General features: G+C 48.1%; 1 long non-coding RNA gene across 1 annotated transcript in view; it reads right to left on the bottom strand.

Annotated features, from left to right (window-relative positions):
* LOC310657414 overlaps window positions 1–18,785 on the bottom strand; it is a 75,107-nt gene that overhangs the window by 28,940 nt on the left and 27,382 nt on the right. The gene's annotated exons all lie outside the window — the stretch shown is intronic.

The following is an 18,785-nucleotide window of genomic DNA, read 5'->3' as shown; positions in this document are numbered from 1 at the left end:
CGGCAAGGTGGGCAGCCCGGGTAGGGAGCCAGGTCCTAAAGCACGCCGAAGAGAGGGGGAGGAGTCAGAGGGGTCCAGCTCTGCGTCAGAAGAGTCCAGGAGGGAAGAGACCCCGGGGGGTAGTAAGACCCAGAGGAAGAGAGAGAGAAGGAGGAGGTGGAGTAAGATTAGAGTTTTAAGCTGGTGCACAGGGGGCGGAGATCCAGATAGAGCTTCGCCGGTCTAAAGCTCAGACGTAGAGCTGGGACGCTGAGATTTGTAAATGGAGACTATTCTTCAATAAAGACTTTGATACTGTACTACCGGCTAGCGTTGGTCCTTGGTGAGCTGGGACCCGGAGCCAGCTCTGACAGTAAGCTCTATCTCAATTCTTAAAGTTTTGGCACCAAGAACCTCGCCACGTGAGTTGACGCAGCGAGGGCAGAGGAGGGGTGCTTCAAGAGCTCACAGAACTCAGGCAAGATGACGACGGAAGAGCAGATATCCGCCCTGCAAGAAGCTGTGACACGACTCAGCACGGAGGTAATTGCATCCAGAAAAAGAGAGGAGGAAATGAGTAGCGCCTACCGGGATCTCCAAGTAAGATTGGACGTGATTTCCAAACAGGGGCCACCTGGATCCAAAGCAGAGGGCATTGGATTGGGAAAGAGGGGAGGCAGCCTTGTATCCCATTTTGACGGGAGTTTACAGCAGTACCCCAACTTTAGAGCAGACCTGTTGTTTGCGCTGGATCTGCTTGACAAAGACTTTAGAGATGAAAGAGAGAAAGTGGGGTTTATCCTATCCCATTTGCATGGTGAAGCCAAAACGTGGCTGAGAAATTTATGGAGGGACAATGATCCGGCGCTCCAAGACGCGAAGGCTTTCATTAAAGCTATGGACTCGTGTTTTTTATCAAAGATAGACGTTGATATTGCCAGGAGAGACATACATGGACTTAAGCAAGGCAAAGCCAGCGTGCGTCAGTACCATACGCGTTTCTTCGCACTGGTTCATGCACTGGGATGGGACAAAGCTTCTGCGCCAGTGAGAGATCTCTTTTGGGAGGGCTTGAATACAGAAGTAAAAGCCGAGATTGGAAGGGGGGAGAGGCCAAGGAGCACCCAGGAAGTGGTCCAGAGGGCTCTGGAGATCGGGGTGCATCTGGAGGAACGTCCTTGCAACAGAGAAGAAGGACGTTGGGGAAGGGCACCAGCCAGAGCACCTCCCTTCTATCCCAAAGAAGCAGCGCGTGCGCAGTCCACGCCCTCGCAGGGAGGGGGAGAGGAACCGATGGAGCTCGGAGGTGCCAGGGCTCAGTCAGCTACCAGAGCCCTGACGCCGGGAGCAGTCAAGACGAAGCCTCCTAGAGGGAACAGGAAGTGCTACATCTGCGACAGTGCTCAACACATGGCGAAAGAGTGTCCCCAGAGGCTCCACAAGCACACTGCAGCATCAGCAACAGTGACAGAAGCAACGCAGCAGGGAAACGACAGAGTCTGGCTGGAGGAAGAGGTACTGGGGTCCAGCCAGACAAATCAATGAAACAATCCCCAGGGATTTTGCAGCCCACAGACCCCCTCCCACCCAAACCAGTGGTGCAGCTTACAGCGTCTCTCCAACTGCCCAACGGAAGCACTCTGGAAGTGCCGATCACCATTGACTCCGGCAGCAACGCCGACTTTATAGGACTGGATTTTATTCAGCAGCACAATATACCACTGCTGCCAGCCACACTGCCCCTGAAGGTTGTCACAGTGGATGGCAGGGACTTGCTAGGGGGGCAAGTGGTGCAACAAACGCAACCAATGGTGATGCGGATTGGAAATCACCAAGAGGTCATCAGCTTCAACGTCACCAAACTGTCAGGCACGCCGGTAGTCTTGGGCATGAGTTGGCTGCACAGGCACAGTCCAGCATTGGCGTGGTACCAACGCCAATTGACCTTCGGTTCCTCCTATTGCGCGGAACATTGCATTCTTCGTAGCCAAGAAGAAGGAGGGGAAGACACGCAGCTACAATTGAGCACGCTGCAAGCAGTGCCACGCAAGTACGCAGCGTTTTTGGAGGTTTTCTGCGAGAAGGAAGCAGACAAGCTGCCTCCCCACAGGCCCTATGACTGCCAGATTGACCTCCTGCCAGGGGCGACGCTGCCAGCCGGGAAACTGTATTCCATGTCTGAAGACGAGCTGCAGGAGCTCAAGGAGTTCATAGACCTCAACTTAAAGCGCGGTTTCATCCGGGAGTCGAAAGCAGCGGGGGGCAGTCCTGTATTCTTTGTGAAGAAAAAGGACACGCCCCAAAAAAGACTTGTAGTGGATTTCAGGCTCTTAAATTCAAAGACCAAGCCCACAGCCTTTCCAATGCCCAAAATAGATGACCTGCTTGCAACGGTGAGGAAAGGACGCGTTTTTACAAAGTTGGATCTGAGAGGGGCGTACAACCTGATCCGCATACGGGAGGGGGACGAGTGGAAGACTGCCATGTTCACGCCCCTGGGCACATATGAATATAGAGTTATGCCCTTCGGTTTACAAAATGGCGCCCACTGTTTTCAAGCGTTCATGCATCACGTCCTGGCGGGTCTTCTCTACAAGAAATGCGTCTGCTTCTTGGACGACATCCTGATATTCTCAGAATCTGAGGAGACCCACGAGGGGGACGTCAAGGAGGTTCTGCAGCGACTGCAGGAGCATCGGCTGTACGCAAAGCTGGAGAAGTGCCAGTTCGACAGGAAGGAGGTGGATTTCCTGGGCTACAAGCTGTCGGACAAGGGGCTCGCCATGGACAGCGCCAAGGTTCGCGCGGTGTTGGATTGGAAGAGCCCGCGCAATCGGAAGGAGGTCCAGCGGTTTGTGGGGTTCGCCAACTTTTACCGCAAATTCATCAAGGGGTTCGCGATGCAGACAGCGGCCATTACCGACACGCTCAGCTCCAAGAAGAAGAAGTTCATCTGGACGGAGCAAGCGGAGCAGTCCTTCCAGAACCTCAAGCGTCTCTTCTCGTCCGAAGGGCAGCTACTGCATGTGAATCCCAGCAAACCGCTGAGGGTTGAGACGGACGCCTCAGACAGAGCCGTGGGCGCCGTACTGTTGCAGGAGGACCCGCATGGGGACTGGAGACCGTGTGCCTTCTACTCTAGGAAGCTCAGCAAGTCAGAGCAGAACTACACCATCTGGGACAGGGAGTTGCTGGCCATTCATGCAGCATTCAAGGCGTGGCGGCACTTCCTCATCGGGGCCAAACACACTGTGCAGGTTCGCACGGATCATAAGAACTTGGAGTACTGGCGCACGGCAAGGTTCCTGAACCAGCGGCACATCAGATGGGCGGAGTTCTTTGCGGATTTCGACTTCAGGATAGAATACATCCCAGGCGACAACAACATCATGGCAGATGCACTGTCCAGAAAGCCGCAATACCTCGAAGAAGCGGCGCCAGCAGCGGCCAAGCACATTTTCGCCCAGAAAGCGTGGGCGTGCGCTTCCGCAACCGTGGACCTGGAAGCGGTCCGTCGAGCACTGCAGGAGGACTCCTTCGCTCTAGCCAAGATGGAGGAGGTGCGCAAGGGCACGGTGAAAAACGACGAGTTCCAAATAAGGGACGGATTGCTCATCCGCAGAGGAGCACTCTATGTACCGGGAGATGAGCTCCGCGCGAAAGTACTGCAGCAGTTGCACGACGCGCCAACCGCCGGGCACTTCGGCAAGGAGAAGACGGCGGAACTCGTTGCCAGAGATTTCTGGTGGCCCAAGATGAGGGGGGAAGTCGCGGAGTACGTCTCGAGGTGCGACACTTGCCAAAGGGCCAAGTCAGTGCACAAACCTCCGGCAGGACTGCTCGAACCGCTGCAGACCCCGAGCGAACCGTGGGAGAGGGTGGCACTGGACTTTGTCACGGATTTACCCAGCTCGAGGGGTAAAACGGCAGTGCTAGTGGTGGTGGACATGTTCACTAAAATGGCCCACTTCATTCCGTGCGCGAAGGTGGCCACGGCAGAACAGACCGCCAAACTGTTCATAGACCACGTCTTCAGGGTGCACGGACTGCCACGGTCTATCTTGTCCGACAGGGGGCGCCAGTTCATTTCGAGCTTCTGGCAGAAGCTGATGGGTTTCCTGAACGTCAAGATCAACCTAGCGTCGGCGAGACACCCGCAGACCAACGGACAAGCGGAGCGCGTCAACGCCATCATGCAGCAGTACCTGAGATGCTATGCAAATCAACAGCCGACGACATGGGTGGACTACCTGCCGCTCGCTGAGTTCGCTTACAACAACACGAAGCACGTGTCCACAGGGGTGACGCCGTTCTTCGCCAACAACGGGAGGCATCCCAGAACCTTCCCGGGATTAGAGAAACTGGGGGAGGGGGAGCCACAGGCAGCGGAAGTCTTGGCGGCGGAATTGCAGGAAGTCCACGATCAGCTTAGGAGGCAATTAGAGCTTGCAAAGCACGCATACAAACTGCAGGCTGACAAGCACAGGAGGGTTGGTGAAGACATACAGGTGGGAGACTGGGTGTGGTTAGCGGCCCACGCAGTGCCGACCAGATCTTTAGCTAAGAAGAAACTCGGACATAAGCAACTAGGACCTTACCGAGTTGAAGCACAGATCAATCCGGTGGCCTTCCGGTTGACACTTCCGGAAGGATCCAGAATGCACCCAGTATTCCATAGGTCGGTGCTCACGCCCTACAAAGCACCTCACCGATTTCAGGCGCAGGGCACGGCACCAGACCCGTATAGGGAGGCCCCCCCAAGGAGGGAGTCGCCAAGAAGAGAACCCATCAACCAGGTCACAGAGATTTTGGACTCGAGATGGGGGGAGGAGGGAGTAGAATATTTTCTCGCAAGGGAAGGTACCCCGGCCAGCGCCAACAGTTGGGTGCCGGACTATGCCCTGGACGAGCCTCTCCTCAAAGAGGAGTTTCATGCCTTGTTCCCACACAGGCCCATGCCAGCCGAGTATTTCGACGACTGGCTTTTCACACCCACGCTTTCTACCAGCACGTTCCAGGGATTCACATCGGACGAAGAACCAGCATTAGAAACACGTTCACCGGAGGGCTCGCCCTCGGGGTTTGCCTCAGACCGCTCGTTTTGGTGGGACAATCGAGGAGAGGAGAGGTGGCTGAGGGGCCCTTGGCAGGGAACGGACCCAGAGGGGAACGAGGGTGAGAGGGACATGGACGTGATGGGGGAGGACGTTGGGTTCGAGCATGGCGGCACGGAGATGGAAGCAGAGGAGAACGAGGTCGGCGAAGACATGGAGGACGAGCCGGATTTCTCTAACTGGATGCACGCCACGGGGGACGAACTGTATCCACCATTCACCCCCACAACGACGGAGCACCCAGCACCCCCGCCGGAGGAAGGGGAGGGGGGAAGGGGGGGCTTCGAGGGGGGGATGGATGTCAGGGGTTCAGGAGCAGAGTCACAGGAGAGGGAAGAAACGGAGAGCGAGGGGGAGGAGTCGGAAGGAAATGTCAGCGGCGACAGTAGTCCGAGGTCTCTGAGTCTCTCCAGTGACTCGGAGGATTCACAGAAAGGGGCCCCCATGGTCAGGGCAAGGGGGACACCTCGGGAAGAAGGGGCCAGAGGGGACTCAGAGAGTAACAGCTGGAAATCCGGACCAGCTTCCCCCCCAGAGTGCAGTAGGGGGGAGGAGTCCAAGGCATCGGGATCAGGGAGCGCGCAGGCAGAGGGAGAGCGTGAAGCAGGAGTGGCCACACCCTCGTCAGGGAGCGAGGAAACGGTCATCAGGAAAGTTAAACGCGCGCGCGCGCCAAGTTCAAATGTACAGGAGGGCGGCAAGGTGGGCAGCCCGGGTAGGGAGCCAGGTCCTAAAGCACGCCGAAGAGAGGGGGAGGAGTCAGAGGGGTCCAGCTCTGCGTCAGAAGAGTCCAGGAGGGAAGAGACCCCGGGGGGTAGTAAGACCCAGAGGAAGAGAGAGAGAAGGAGGAGGTGGAGTAAGATTAGAGTTTTAAGCTGGTGCACAGGGGGCGGAGATCCAGATAGAGCTTCGCCGGTCTAAAGCTCAGACGTAGAGCTGGGACGCTGAGATTTGTAAATGGAGACTATTCTTCAATAAAGACTTTGATACTGTACTACCGGCTAGCGTTGGTCCTTGGTGAGCTGGGACCCGGAGCCAGCTCTGACAGACATATTCTGTTTTCTTTCCTTGGTTGTGTGTTTAAAAATGCCTCCAAATTAATGCATATGACCTGCTGAATGGAATCTTTAAAAATGTTTTTCCTAACTTCTTTTAAACTACTTTCCCATTTGAAGGTTTATTTTTTCATTAAAAAAAAGCAATACATTAATGAACACTTCATTAACCATTCATTTCACCACAATTTTTCTCATACTTATTATTTTTACTGAGTGACCAGAGATGAAACTTATTGCAAGTGTTGTACACAGTATATTACAAATTATGTGTTGGCTTTCTGAACATGTTTTAAACTTGGCTTATGTTTTTTGTGAGTGTCATTGTAAACACAGGAAGGAATCTACCAGGCCTTTAACACATCCCCCTTCCTGAGTTCAACATATACTTGAAATGGGAACTGTTAAGTTGTGGGTGAACATATCAGACGACACAGCGATTCTTCAAACAGCTCTTGTTTATTCACAGGCCAGAACAGAACTGAACTGAAGGGTTCAGTCAGCCTGCTTATATATAGCTCCAGTACCATGTAACTGTAACAACTTTCTAAAACTATCCAATCACTGAACGTCACTTTCGATCCATTATTTGCATAACTATCTATCTACAGTATCCCCCTGCTGGCCCAGGGTGAGAACTTCAGTACATAACAGAAACCAATTTTCCTAGAACTCACACTTAAATCTGAGTACAAATGAACTCGAAATGGCACAAATCATTTGGCTACACTGACTGGCAGCAGTTCTCTGGGGTTTCAGACAGGGAGTATATTCCCTATCCTGGCTGGAGTTGTCAGGGATTGAACCTGGCATCGTCTGCATGAAAGCATGTGTTCTGCCCCTTCCCCTGAAGGTCTACTGTTTCCTTTGGTGCACTTGAAACTTCTCTTTCTCCAAGTAACCCAACAAATCCACAAATGGGTTCAAGAGGATTGTATACCTATTATGGAACTTTGTAACAAACAATACAATCCTAACCATGTCTACTCAAAAGTAGGTGCCACTGAATTAAATGGGGCCTACTCCCAGGTAGGTGGTGCTATGACTGGAGGCTCAAGCTGCAATCTAATAACACTTGGGTGTAAGTCCCATTGAACTTAATGAATACACTTGTACAGGATTAAACTCAAGATCTACCCCAATATCTGATTACTTTCGAGCATGGTCACTATAGAGGTAAACACATTCCTCTCTCTCCACAACTCTTCTAACATTTAGTAGAACGTTAATATACTGTAATGCATTTCTACCATGGCATTATACCCTTGTGTCATCACTGATAGTGAAACAAGAGGGGATGACTTCCAAACCTTTGCTCATATCTCCTGATTTCCTGCCCCCATTTCATTCCTCATCATGGTTCTTTATCCCAGCTATTCGTACAAAGAATAGACAGCAGCTTTGGAATAATATAAAACTTTTGAAACACACACAGCTCCTGCAGACCAATGCAATAACTCCCTTTTCAGTGGTAAGACATGAAAAGAAATGTTAATTAATTCCTACCCTTTTGAATTCAAATGCCCATGTCAGATTGCATTTTACAAACCGCACCAAACAATAGCACCCAAAGCCAACTTATTTGGCAATAAGCCAGACACATTTATGGCATTTCCTCTGGGACACTGTTTTAAATTCTGTAGGATCAAAAGTTATCCTACCCATAGGTGACCTTTCTTAATAACATGGAAACATGGGTGGTGGTGGTTGATGTGCCTAACTTTGCAAACGAGAGAGTTTGAAAAGATGAGCTTATGTCTTGTAGTTAACCTTGGATTGGTGAAGTATTCTGAGCCTGTTTAGGACAATTAGAAACACAAGTGTTATGAAGCTCCAACAAACCCGCTAAAAATGCTTCTTTCTCCTTCTTGCAAGGTGTGTCCATATGCTTCCTGTTCTGCACAATTGCATTTAACCATAAATACAGCACATGCCACCGGGAAAGGAAGGTGTTTTGGGATGGGGGGAGAACTCATCCCTGACACCAGCACACACTGTTCAAGAAAAGCACATGGTATGGTTCCCCTAGGACTTTCCCTCTTCTGGCTGCAGGGTTGACTACATATTGGAGCACTCCATGCTGTGTTCTTAAAGCACCCAACTTCCTGTATCAGCATTGCACTTGCAGGGAGTATCTGAGATGGGCAAGCATGAAAACATTGCATGGCTCACCTGCTACCTGAACCGATACACTCCTCCTAGGAAGGTGTTTCTCCTATATGTATTAATTGGTTCTGAGTGACCGAAGTTGACATGTCTTAGGGGGTTTCAAGATCCAGGGCTTTTATTAAGAGCCAGGACAGCCTACACCTGACATGTGTGAACCCCAAGGGGTCTTGCGCTAGTCCAAGTACACACTGCTGGTAGTTCAAACACATATTTGAGATGCTATGAATATCTAGTTTCAGTTCACAGCTTTGTTGATGTGTCTGTTTGGGTGTGTATGTGTGTGCAAAATGTGTCTACTTTTGCATGGATGGCACACTGTACCAAAGTTACACCCACATGAAATGAACTCCAGATCAGAAAAGCTTCCAAAGAGCACTGGAGCATTCTGAATGACTCCAAACGCATTCCGCTCCCATTTCCTCCGTTTGCACTCAGTATGCTCTTATCAGGTTTCCTTGCTCGTTAGCTGAGCACAGCAGGCATTGAGCCGGCGCTATTATAATGGGTCAGGGAGTTCAGGAAACCACCTTTGACTTTGTCATGATATTCAGCATGGTGAAGTCATAGCTTGCTGATTCAAGATGTCCTACAGCAGGAGGTAATTGTGAGGGTTGCTGCTTTTCATTTTGGCAGGTGAGATGTTCCGCGATGGCTCCTTTTAAGGGAGTGCATATTTTAATATATAAAGAACAAATAGCAACAAGGACTCATCACAACAACGCTCAAATGCTGCCCGGAACTTCTGTAACATGTTTGAAAGTAGCCTCATCTATGCATTATTACTATTATTAATCGCCCACACTTCACCCCAAGGGTGGGTTGCAACAATTAAAACATAGCATTAAAGGCAGTTTAAAGCAAATTACAAGCACAACAGAAGGAGGGTCCTGAAACTCTACACCACAAGTGTCAAAAGCCAGGGTACATAGATGTGTCTTCAACATTCACCAGAAACTGTATAATGAAGGAGCCAGGCATGACTCTAAGTTTTGCCCAAGTTTTTAAATGTTTTCCCTCCCAGTGTTTCTAAGGAGAGGAAAGGAGATGGAAAGGTTTAGCCACACTCCTGAATGTCTCTAAATATTCCTTGCCTGCCCTGTCCCTTATCTGCCCTGAAACAACCTCTTTTTCACCATACCAGCACTGGAGCTTTGGCAGCAGTGGAGTAGGAGAGTGCATTATCGGATCTCCCTCTCCAACATCAGAGTGGAACAGAAGAGCTATCCTATAGCCTCTGAGGAACCATAGTACTGCAGCATTAATGAATTTTATCCCCAAGTATCAATCTTGAGTGCTGTTTAGTTTATACTTTGAGCCAAGAAGCAGATCATGAGATTCAGAGAACTGAGACATTTGAAAGATAATTTCTTTCTGAGCCACATATTCGTCTGGGAGATAAGGATCAATGGCATTTGCATTGGAATTTACAGAAGTTGAATTTCTCAAGCATCTCTGTTAGGAACTTGGCGCTGAGGATTTATTTTCAGCCTAGAGTTCAGCAAAATTTATGAACTAGTGAAACGCTCCCCTTTCTAAGCCAAAAGAGTCACATGAGGGTAATTAGTCATCTGAGGAGTGTAATGAGTCTGAATTACACCATTAGTTTATTGTGAGAGCTTACCATTTAGCTACTCAACACCACCATGAAACTAGAAATTCAGTAACGAGATAAATACTGGCAAGTCAGAAGAGGCGATAAATCTCAAGACAACAAGGAGAGCAACATGAGCCAAGAATATGAAGCAGGAAGATTTGCGTCTCCACCCAGACACTCTCAGGATGCAAAACAAAGAAGTCTAACTTCAAAACATTCAACTATGTAGTGTTCATCAATCATCTCCGTGTTTAGCACAGCATCTGTTACTCCTTCCTTTTTTTACTTAGCATTTTCAAACAATTTATTGTGGGCCCCAGCAGAGGGAACAAATCAGAAATTTGTCAGACAAATCAGTTGCCTGCTGTGTAAATTGCACTGAGTTATGCGAGCGCAAGGGCTAAATAGGATCTCTACAAAAATGAATATAGCACATTGCGAAAAACTGTTCTTGCACATTTACACCCATGAAACAGAGTGCTACGCTTGTTTTAGATGCCTTGCTTAGATTCAGGACATATAATTCGTAGACATTCAAAACAATGCTGGAATGTAATAGCGGTGTGTTAATGGACAATTTTGTCATGCCTCTCTCTATATCCCCCTCCCTCTCTACATCTGCACCTGTATACTGATGGGCTCCAATCCTATACCCACTTACATTGAAGAAATCCACTGTGATAGATAAGTGATGCTCTCTTAACTACTCTGAAATCTTGCTTTCAGGGAAGAGAAAATGCTGACATTGTCAGTTTAACAACTAATGGCTTCTATCTGCCTCAGGATTCCAGAGACCCAAGATTAATATTTGTTTAAGGAAATAAAACTTTCTCTCACTCTAATTCTGAGATGATGCAAACAATACACAATCAGTAACATTACATTTATGGGATGGTTTTACAATGCAGTCCATTTACACCTGCTGGAGAACAGTGTGATATTGATTTGCAGTGGATCCTGTGCATGTCCGCTCATGAAGTTAGGTCCTCCTTCAGGAGTTAACTTGCACGAAGCGGAAAAGAATGTACAAAGGGCTTCTGGAGCTGCATATCTGGCCCCATCTCTAGTGTCCCATGACTCCACCCAGCCTTGGACATCTAATGCTAAGAAGTCTTTGCACATTGACCTCTATGCACATAGCCTTCCTCGACTTCTGGAATTTTCCAAACTCCTTTTCTATAGACTTTTGTCCTTCATGTGGGTATTATGCCAAAGGCCAAAAAGTCCTAGAAGATGGAAATGTTCTAGAATTGTTCCTGAATATTGTCCTTTCTGGTGTTAGACTTGGGCCTTCTGGCGGTTCCCTCATTGCGTGAAGCAAGGTTACAGGGAACCAGACAGAGGGCCTTCTCGGTAGTCGCACCCACCCTGTGGAACGCCCTACCTTCAGATGTGAAGAAAATAAGCAGCTATCCTATCTTTAAAAGACATCTGAAGGCAGCCCTGTTTAAGGAAGTTTTTAATATTTAATGCTGTATTGTTTTTAACACTCGATTGGGAGCCACCCAGAGTGGCTGGGGAAACTCAGCCAGATGGGTGGGGTATAAATAATAAATTATTATTATTATTGTGCCCATTTATTCTCTTGGCTGGTGACTGACCTGTTTGTTCTGTGTAAAATGCAGATGGGTATTTGCTGGCAGACAATGGCATATATCCCACTCCAGAAATGTGATACTATATCCAGTTGGGGAAAACGGCAAATATTAATTAGCTTTTCCATACCAGAAAGTTTTTTGTTACCACCCACAGTGCTTGGGGTCTGATCACTGTAATTATAATTCATACGCCAAAGCTGGGATGCAATTTTCACTGTTTAGATGTGTGCACACGCTCACATTTCATTTCCTCTGAACTCACTGCTTCCACCCTGATGCCGTCCACTGCAAACTCACATATGTGTGTTAACATATCCCTGCCAACTAAGGATAACATTTAAAACTCCCAGTGAAGGTACTGTAGTCCACAAAAGGTTGTGCTATAATATACATGTTACAGAGTGATCCAAACCCCAACTCACTGCACGCAGGGGGGGGGGAGGGATTTTGGAAGAAGTGAAGGTGAAGCTGTATTGGGCTCTCTATTGGAAAGGCTCTGCTAGCATGGAGGGCCTGCTGCTGTGGAAATCCCCATTCTGCCCAATGAAATCCTTAATGGGCAAAGCTGGTGGTGGTGTTAGGTAGCCTAAAGCCCTGAAGTGGGGCATTTGGGAGCCAGGAAGGGATGGAGCTGTGGTGGTGAAAGATACTGGATTAGCCCAGTGAGCTGAAAGTTAGGGAGGGGGAACCCAATCTTGGCTCCTTTGACCTGGGGGGGGGGCAAGTGGTGGTGCTGAGAGTGTGGCAATAGCTGTGCGGTTTCGCTAAGCTTCCCTGCTTTCCAGGTTAGGATTGCATCTTTAGTCCTTTGAGGTACTTCATACCTTATTGTTTTGCAGAAGCAGACTAAGACAGCCTTCAGACATCCTTTTCATCTTGCACTCATGGTAATCTATGCTCGTGGTGGTATTGGGGCAGTTTTAATATTGTTGGCAATTGCAAAAATTTCAGGGCAGATGCATCCTTTCATTTCCAACAAGCGCATGTCCCTTAACTTCCTGCTGAAGTGTGGTAACCTTTTATACCACAAACATTCTGAGTCGTTGCTGTTTTAATCCCACTTCTGCTGCATTATAGTGCAAGGGTGCCCCGTCCCCCGTCCCAATAATGTAGATCAACACTGGGGAAACATTGCAGAACAACTAATAAACTGGAATGATGTGTGGGCAGTCCAGTGTCAATCCACCACTAATGCACTATTATTATGGCAATGACACATTGCAGTTAACACACACAAATACAGTGGTGCCTCGCAAGACGAAATTAATTCGTTCCGCGAGTTTTTTCGTTGTGCAAGTTTTTTCGTCTTGCGAAACACCACTGCATTTAAACACTAACAACGGCGGGGAGGGGCGGGGAGAAGCAGGATAGCTGCCGCAGCCGGTACCTCAAACTCACCCGCGCGTTGTGGCCACCGTGCGATGCGGCTGCTGGAGGGCGGCGGGGCTCAGGAGCGCGACTCTGGCTGTAACGCTGGCTGCTGGCGGCAACGGCTCTCTGAGGGGAGCGCGCGAGGGGGGTGGGCAGCGGCGCAAGGTACTAACCGTCAGCCGGAAGGTCGGAGGGAGCCGGAGGAGCCGTCAGCCGGAAGGTGGGAGGGATCCGGAGGAGCGGGGTAGCGAGCGTGCGTGTGTGCAGTGACTGTCGCCATGACACGAGAGGCAGGGCCATTTCGTCTAGCGAAGCAAGCCCTTAGGAAAATCCGTCTTGCGAAGCACGTCAGAAAACGAAAAACCCTTTCGTCTAGCGAGTTTTTCGTCTTCCAAGGCATTCGTCTTGCGGGGTACCACTGTAAGCCCATCAGTCTGCTGGGCCTCTAAGAGGGCTATCTAAATTATTATTATTATTATTATTATTATTATTATTATTATTATTATTATTATTATTATTATTATTTTATTTATATCCTGCTCGTCTGGCTAGGTTGTCCCAGCCACTCTAGGTAACACATATAAAACATAATAAAAGCTTCCAGATACAGGTTGCCTTCAGATGTCTTCTAAAAGTTGTGTAGTTGTTTATCTCCTTGGCATCTGATGGGAAGGCATTCCACAGGGATGGTGCCAATGCTTAAAAGGCCCTCTGCTTAACTTCTCACAGTAACTTAACTTCTCACAGTAAGGGAACCACCAGAAGGCCCTCAGAGCTGGACAATTCTTAATGTAGTGTCACCCCAGGTCCTAAGAGAGGCATAAATGGCACAGGGAACATCAACATCAGAGCTTCCTCCCAGGTAACCTTGAGGTTTCCATGTCACTCGACCATCATAGAGTACAATCAGATACAGTCATACCTCGGGTTACAGATGCTTCAGGTTGTGTTTTTTCAGATTGCGGACCACCGAAACCTGGAAGTACCAGAATGGGTTACTTCCGAGTTTCAGCAATCATGCATGCGCATAAGTGCTAAATTGCGCTTTGCACATGCACAGAAGCGCCAAATTGCAACACGCACGTGTGCAGACGCGCCGCTGCGGGTTGCTAACACTGCAGGTTGCGAATGTGCATCCTGCACGGATCACGTTCGCAACCCGAGCGTCCACTGTTTAGTCCTTAAAACATATTTGATCTGAGGGACACATCAGGACAGGTGATGTGAAAGTCACGAGATTAGTCATATTTCCTCATTTAGATTGGGTGTTTACTTCAGCCAGCTTTAAAAGCTTCCTGAATGACTTACACTTACTCCATGACATGACAAAAAAAAAAAAAAAAAAAAAAAACCCAGCACCCTTTAGTGTTTACAAATTAGTAATTCTGCCTCTCATAGGGAGAATTAATGAATCGCCCAGCTTCCTGGAAGTCATTGCTATAGCAACGGAAAGAATATACTGAGCACGTCACCCAGTCAAAATGATTCCAGGCATGTGATTCCACTCTCACATTCTCTCCTTTGCCTTAGTTTTTAGCCACAACAACCAATGGAACTCATTGTCTCGGCTGAGGGTACTTACAATTCTCATTCAGAAAAACGGAAATTACATCCCACGGGGAAAGACTTGGCTAGTGTATTCAGAGTGATATTTAAAATTTCTTACTTTGTTTATTTCATTGCCAGCTTTGTCCCTCTTCGTTTAGCACCACCACCAGCCATCTCTTGGCAACGTCAATCATATTTTTATATCCAGACCCACACTCCCTTCTAACTATCACACACTCCCTTCTAACTTTATGCATTGGTATCAGTGGCCTCAGTTCCCTGTCTCCCTTGCCATTGCCCTAAAAAAAATTCTCTATCACCTTCATTTCACTCCACTTCCTCTAGCCCAGCTAAATGCCAAATCCAGTCATGTGAAACCTGTAACTTCCCTGGTGCTATCAGAATTCCGGGCTTCCCATTGGGGCATCTGGTTGGCTTCTGTGAGAACTGGATGCTGGACTATATGGATTCCACTGGTCTTATGCTGTATGTTCTTCTTATGTTCTTGTGACTCCAACAACCATCAGCCTGAGCTAGCACAGCCAACAATTATGGGAATTTTCATCCTGCTATATCTGAAGAACCACAGGTTCCCCACCCCCTGGTCTACTCTAAGTTATTCCTCCACCAAACCTTGCCTGTAGGTTCCCTGCACGTGTAAGGGTCACTAGTGGTTAGTTCCTTCCCTCTGCTCCTGCATCCTTCTCCATCCACATTGCCTGCTGGTGTTCTCCCTTCTGTGGGCTTTCAGAGACAGGCAGAGGAGTGGGTGGATGAGGTCAGAGGGCCAGAGGCTGATCTAGGAGAAAGGGGTAACCATTTATGGGGTTTCATTCCTCCCAGGAAGCAGGAGTCAGAGTTGGAGGATGGTGAGGGGTCTGAACAGTCGGATACAGGGGAGGAGGGGCAGGATATGGGGAAAGAGCCAGAGCTGGAGGAAGAACAGGACATGCCTGGGGTGGAGGGTGAGATGGTGCCTGAAGGGAGGATGGTGGCATCAGGGCTCTGATGAGTGTGTGGCAGAGGCAAGGGGCCAGGAGATTGGTCCAGGAGAGGGAACCAGCAATTGGGGGGGCTTGGTGCCACCTACAAGGCAGGGCAGAGGGTTCAGAGCAGTTTGAGGTGTAGGGAGCCTTGATGGTTGTGTTGGAGGCAGAGGAAGAGACTATCAGGTGAGGGATGAGCGAGTTGAATCCCTGCCATTCCCTACCTGGCTGTCTCCTTGACGAGGCCTGCTCGTCTTTATTGGGATGAGGCAGTTTTTCACCAAGTTAGCTTGAAAAGAATCTCACACACCAAGCTGGATTTTTAAGGGCTCTCTCACAGCTCAAAAGCTGTGCCCGCCTTTATTGAAGTCTCTGCAGAAGTCCTCTCTGCAAAAGTCCTGCAACAATCTCTCAGCTAGCAGATAAAGAATGTACAGTACATCACGCCCCCTCAGATCGTGTTACACAGACCAATCGCTACATTGGCATGAACTGTTCACGCGTTGTCCATGCCCCAAGCAGCATCTTGCTTTGTCCAGTAAGAAACTTCTTTCCATGCCAATATATATAAGCAACCATTTTCCTACATGCCCTCTTTTCTTTATATATTTAAGCGCAAATGAAAACAACTTTAATCAGCATCATGCACGGAATTTGCTAAGCGTTTATATTGTGCCACATAAATCCTTCTAGTCAGCCCAGAGGCTGGACGTGGTTTATTCCACCAGGCACTGCATTGAGCAAGCAAAAAATAAGCATTAAATGCAACAACAGAGAATTATAAATCCAACAATTAATGCAATTATAATCAACAAAATTTTTCTTAACCATTCACCATTAGGTAACCAAGAGAAAAGCCATTCCCATGGGTCAAAACCCTCAGGTGGATTCAAAGGATGATGAGCTATCATTTGTTCCAACAATTAATTGTTGCAGAAATATTGATTTGATTAATCAGATATATACATACAAAAATGAGAATAAATCAAAGCACAAACTCCTAAAACATATGGATAATGACCTAAATATTTACTGCTATTGTAATTTTTTTAAAAAAAGCAATGAGACGCTGTTTCTACAAGCGACAAAAACACAGGAGATAAACTTAAATGACCATCATTGATATTATTACTAATCTTATATGAAGCATTTAGTGGAATACCATGCAATAATATGCCAAACCTCTGCATACATACCCAACAATCAGAAAAATTAAGCATAAAAGCAAAATGATTTATGTCCTTAATATAGATATTATTACTCCAAATCTGATGATATATCTCAGGTTTTCTTGCTTTTTGTAAGGGAGCATCACGGCAGCGTCTTACAAAGTTCTGCAGGTGTTTAGAGTTGTGGGGCCCATGCCAAACTGATTGTTCATGGGGGCAATAAGGATGAGAATGGTAGATCACTCCAATAGCTGCTTCAGAGCAACCTGCGTGATATTTCGTGGCTCGATTATTGGCATGTAAAAACCACAATCCAGAAGACACAGGAGTCTGCATTCTTGCAGACACAGAAGCCCATTTGCTGTAAATAGGCTGCATTCACTGTTCCTTGTACTGAAGCAAAATTCCAACCCCAGTTGTAGGTAGCAACACAAATGTCGTTATTGGGGGGTAGAACCCAGGCAAAAGAGGGTATCCTTCAAAGCCAGGCTCATTTCCCAGGCAAGATGCAACAAAACTGTACTGGTACTTGGTAATCAAAGTGGCTTCCCAGGAGGTAGGAGGGCCAATGCGATAAGGACAAAGATGGCCCTTCATGCCAGGAAACACTGGAACAGCTGTAAAAGGCACGTTGGAAGGAACGTGGTGATGTCTCCAGCTGCAATGTGGATTGAGGTCAGATGGCAGATCTCCACTGGCAGACAGCGTGAAGTATGGTTTCAAGACGCTGGTGTCTTCTCGGGCGTCTCCTTGGGCGAGGATGGAAGCGCAACAGAGGAACGCCAAGGCCGAACACACCTGGCTGGAACCCATCTTGTCTCTCCTTCCACGTCAATGGCAGCAAATCCACGACCCCAGGAAATCAGGGAAGTTGGACCTTTCCACTCTGGGTCTGGAAGCAACCTGTAAGACACTAAAGGGTGCTGCAACACTTCTTCCCTCCTGAAGTGAAGCTCAGCAGGTGTAAAATTCCTGTTGTGAGGATATAACAGATGATTTAAGGTGAATAACACTTGATGCACAATGTTAGGTATTTCAGGGACAGGAGCCAAACGTCCTCCCAATTGCTTATTGAGAAGGGTCTTAAAAGTCAAATGGGCACGCTCAATGATTGCTTGTCCTGTAAAGCATTTATATTTCCCACAGAGAGCAAAAGTCAGAAAAAGCATGAAAAATATATGCAGAGCCGTTGTCAGTTTTCAAAGCATGGGGTTTCCCCATAACAACAAAACATTTTTAAAAAATGCATTTTCCTCTAAGACAAAAAATACACACGAGCCAAGCCATAAAAAAAATCGCTGTAAAAAATCCAGAGCCGAGAACAAAGAAGCTTTCACTTTCTCAGATTTAAGGCAACCTTGTCTGGGTACATTGATTTGCAACATATTTCTGGGAACAGAGCCAAAAGGTGAAAAGCAACATCTCTATGTGAGAGTCTGTGCAGGGGGAGAGGAAAAAAGATTGTAAAATGTTTTCGGTGCGGCCTGTCTTTTGTGAACTGAATCACACAGGTGCCTCTGCCCCCCCCCCCCCCATGGCAGAAGAAAAACCACTGCAAGCTTTTCTCAGGTTTTGTCCTTAGCAAAATTTTGAAATCCAATAGAGGTTACAGATTGGCAGGCCTTGAGCATATCTGCAATGACTATATTAGGAGTTGTCATCAAAGGGCGTAGCGCTTGTTTACAGTCTTCATTGGCATTGTCAAATGCAAGCTGACGTACAATCACTTCTTGGGCTGCCACATCCTGAACTTGCCTTTTAAGAGTGCCCCAATGACCCCCTCCCTTGTTTTTGTCATCTGGGACTGAAGCCAAAGCATCTTGAGTGACGGCAACGGTGGTAGCTTCCCAATACTGAGGATCCAGGGGCAATTGCTGAGCAATGGTAAGGAAATTTCTCCCTCCCGTCAGGCCATCGAGTACCTCAGCCTGTGTAAGCATGGCAGGGGCTGGAGGAGATGGCACAACGCCAGCAGCAGCGGCAACAGAGGAAGATAACTCTTTTATAAATTGCAAGTCAAATTGTTCATGCCTTTGAGGCCCTTCAGCGGGGGCGACCGGAGCAAGCACAGGGAAAAGATTAGGCATAGCAGGATCAAAGGCAATTGGCGGTGCAGCCGCTCGAAGAAGAGCTGCTTGGAGAGGGGTGGACGAGGGGGCGGACGTGGCACCGAGAGGCCAGGAATGCAGAGGGAGTGCGGGT

The sequence above is a fragment of the Podarcis tiliguerta genome (genome assembly GCF_965153285.1).
Source record: "Podarcis tiliguerta genome assembly, chromosome: 9".
NCBI lineage: Eukaryota > Metazoa > Chordata > Lepidosauria > Squamata > Lacertidae > Podarcis > Podarcis tiliguerta.
This window is presented reverse-complemented; position numbering and strand designations above follow the sequence as displayed.